General features: G+C 56.4%; 1 long non-coding RNA gene across 1 annotated transcript; it reads right to left on the bottom strand.

Annotated features, from left to right (window-relative positions):
- Nucleotides 1-245: 245 nt before the first annotated feature.
- On the bottom strand, nt 246-2,433 carry LOC148056774 (uncharacterized). The gene is made up of 3 exons (XR_015702446.1): nt 2,123-2,433; nt 1,894-1,977; nt 246-1,641 (listed from the first exon to the last, which is right to left on the bottom strand). It is a non-coding gene; the product is annotated as an uncharacterized LOC148056774 (long non-coding RNA).
- Between the last annotated feature and the right edge of the window lie 1,258 nt (nt 2,434-3,691).

The following is a 3,691-nucleotide window of genomic DNA, read 5'->3' as shown; positions in this document are numbered from 1 at the left end:
ATACTGGCTACCGAGACGAAAATTAACTCTATCCCAGCTGAAACCAGGACAATTGTCGATCTCCAAGATATGCAGTTATCATTTGACCAGGGGTTTTTTGCGCCTTACGTCATTAGGAGCGACATCTGGCCAGCCGCGCTGCCCGAGAGAGATGCTACTGAACTGCCAGGGAAACGCACCCTTGAAAGCCAGACAGAAAGAAAAGTACTTGAGAGCACTCCGTCAAACGAGCCGGGGGGGGGGGGGGGAAACCCGTAACGTTCAGTTGCCTCTCCTGGTCAACGTTTAGAACAAATACCTAACGGCTCAAATACACCTAAGCAATTGTACGCCACAGCTAGTTGGCAGTTAAAGTTGAAACAACGCCACAGCTAGTTGGCAGCTGCAGGTGAAACAACGCAAGGCAGTTTGTATAGACAATTTTAACTTTTTTTTTCTTCCTAAAGTTACATCTAGGGTAGAAAAATCAGTGAGAGAAGAGATCCCCCATACGGTTTTACTTTGCGGGCGGAATCCAATCCCCGGGGCTGCAATGCCTAAGGCTACCAAAAAGGACCGGCAGATTTGCTAACGCTTTTGGCTGCACTGAAGCACGCAGAGGAACGCGTGTTGATGACATCTCGGCTGTTGCAACTGAGAACCAGCGATGCAATCAACTTCCGGAAGACGTGCTGTGCTCGGCTCTTTGGAAGCAAACTGACGGGGTTTTTTTGTTTGTTTGTTTCTTTTTTTTTTTTAAGAGAGCGGAAAGTCTCGCTGCTGCTGACTTCTACTGCCAAGCGCATCATCTCTGAAGATCCCCACTCTGATGGGGAGTTCATAAAACACAACTTCTTTGAATGAGAAAGACTTCCATTCTGGAAAATCTCTTTCCAACTGAAGTAAGAAACCACACGCTGTAGGTTAAGGAAAAAGGACGCTGCCGAAGCAGTAACTCACCGAAACCACGTCAGGACTCGCTGTCGCTACTTACAAGGCTGGCAATGCTTCTCGGGAAAGCGACGCCAATTCCTCCTCTTTTGTCCACGTCTCTCCTTGGACCTGGATCGCTTTTAGTACGGACGCCAGTATCTCAGTAAGCTTTTCAAGTACTACTCTAAGATATTTTAAAAACTTATTGACTGAAAAAGCACACAGCTTTTATGACGAAAACAAAGCCTGTTTCTTCTGAACTCTTACAAACATTGTCTTTCCTCTTTTACGACACAATTATTTGTGTTGTAACAGAAGACTGCGCTTTCAGGAAGGCAAAATAAACGGAGGGAAGTCGGCTTTGCACAGGCAGAACACGCTCCAGTGCAGACCTTCTTTTCCTTTTAGGATCTGCGCTAAAATAGTTCCTAGAAAAACTACAGAAGGAAGGAGAGCTGGCGCATTCTTGACGTTAATTTTGAAGTCTGTACTACAAGCACCTTAGGAAAAACGCAGACACGCATCGCGGATGTACCTTGTACTTGCAGACCACTATGGATCACAGCAGTGTGTAAAAGAGAGGGGGCCAGGAGAGGTGCAGGGAGGGCCCAGGACTCACCACAGCTCTCGCTCTCGGTGCTGCTGGGAGAATTGGCCAGTTCAGATGCTTCTTCCTCCTTCTCTCCTCCCTTCCTCTTCTGTAACTCCAGTCACTCGGCTCTCTTCCGCCTAAGAGAATATGTGGATGTCTTACAGCTCTTATGAGACAAGGTTTCCTAGACATGTAGCCTCGCTTGCTCATGCGCTACGCGGCTGTACCACACTTTGGGTTATGCATACAGGCCCTGTGGTGCACATCGGCTGTCTGGCCTGCAGTGCACTACAAAGACGGATCCCTTCCCACCCAGAGGGGCAGGCTCTCTCTTGCCTGCAGTGGGAGGCAGTGGTCAGCCAGATGGCCTTCCGTTTCTTCTTCTTTACCTTTCTCCAGCCTCTCCGGCTTCAGCCGCGGCAGCTCCTGTCCACAGCCAGTAAGCGCTCCGCCTGTCCCTTTTCACCCCCGCACTGCAAGGAGAGTGAGGTCAGGCAGAGACAACCCACACAAGCCTGAGGCAGGTGCTGTCAGCAGCATCCCCACGGGAGGAATGGACAACCGCGTCCTCAGCATGGCCTCTAGCACAGGGAAAGAAGAAGCGGCGACCGTTATTACCGTAGATCACCCCTGGCCTAAGCCCTTCCTTCTGCAGAGGCTTCTGGAGACGCTGCTCCTTCCCCGCACTGCTGGTAACGGCACCCGCGTTAAGGGAGAATCCAGCCCACTTGAGAGCCAGCTTGTGGTCTTCACAACAGGGCTTGGGGGGCGATGTGGGGCTACAGGACAGCGGCGCGCCACAGACAGAAGCCCGCAGAAAACCGCGCGAAATCGGCAACAAAACTGCACCGGGCGCCGCGGCAGCAGCGGGGACTGCGGCGCACCGCACGCGCCCGAGAGCAACGCGGCTGCCCGGCAGCCACGGCCGCAGAAACTACACCTCCCGGCATGCCCCGGGGAGCCAACGTGGCCGACCGGAAGCCCCGTGCCCCAGGACGCCGCGGGACGGAGCCCTCCGTGCTTTGGGACCCTGCGGGGACACCGTTCCCCCCGCCACCGCCGCACGTGGAAGCCCCGCCGAGCCCCCAGCGCGGCTCCGGGCAGCCCCCGCCACCGGCTGCCCGCCCCCGCCCGGCGCCGACCCGGCACCGCACCCTCCCCGCTCCGTGTCTCCCGCCGGCCCGGCCGCTCCCCCGCAGGCACCGCCGCCCTCCTCGGGGCTTTCCCCGGTCCCCACTCACCTTCTTCCTGCCTGCAGCCGCAGACCCAACGACCGGACCGGACCGGACCGGACCGCTCTTCCCTGGGCTCACACTGGCCCCTCCATGCCCAGCCAGGGCGGGGCAGCACCAGCCGCCCCCCAAGCAGCGCCCCCTTTACAGGGAGGGGCCGGCGCCATCAGCCTCACCGCCCGCACCTGGGGCCTCTCCAGCCCCGGCCCCCAGCTGGAGCCCAGCAGGAGCAGGGGGCCCTCGCCCGACCCCCACCGTGCGTCAGTCACCTCCTGCCCTGGGCTCGGTCGCAGCCCCTTGCCCGGTGCAAAGAGCGTGCAAACGCAGCCGGGAGGGCAAAGGAGAAGGCGAGTGTTTGCTCAGTCACGCACATAAGTCCCGGGAGCAAGTCTGCCTCGGGTGCTCGGCGTCCCCGATGCTCCCTCTGGCCCCGGGACACCTTGTCAGTCGTTCCCCACGCTCGTCCATTCGGTGGGGAAGGGATGGTCGGTCGGCTGGTTCCGGGAGCAATGGGCTGCTGGGCAGAGGTAGAGGCCACCAAAAATGAGGAGCAGAGGACAGGACAGGACAGGACAGGACAGGACAGGACAGGACAGGAGAGAAGAGAAGAGAAGAGAAGAGAAGAGAAGAGAAGAGAAGAGAAGAGAAGAGAAGAGAAGAGAAGAGAAGAGAAGAGAAATCGTGAGGCAGGGAACGGGACAGCGAGAGAAGGATGGGGATGAGGGAGCCTGACAGAGGTGGGGAAAGAAGCAGCAGGAAGAGAGGAAGAAAAGAGGGAAGAGGAAAGCTGGGCATGCGATCGGGACGGCAAAGAGTTAAAATTACTGGTGCGAACAGAGCGAGTGTGTGTCAAACCATCAAGGTCAATTTATGGCTCCCGGGCAAGAAACGCGTGTCGACTACTGGCTTTGCAATTAAAAATCATCACGAAAATATTTTAGGTTTCGATGTTTTA

Source organism: Nipponia nippon, unplaced genomic scaffold (genome assembly GCF_047370975.1).
Source record: "Nipponia nippon isolate SJK-2023a ecotype South Korea unplaced genomic scaffold, ASM4737097v1 scaffold_12, whole genome shotgun sequence".
Lineage (NCBI taxonomy): Eukaryota > Metazoa > Chordata > Aves > Pelecaniformes > Threskiornithidae > Nipponia > Nipponia nippon.
The sequence above is the reverse complement of the archived record's forward strand: the minus strand, read 5'-3'. Positions and strand labels throughout refer to the sequence as shown.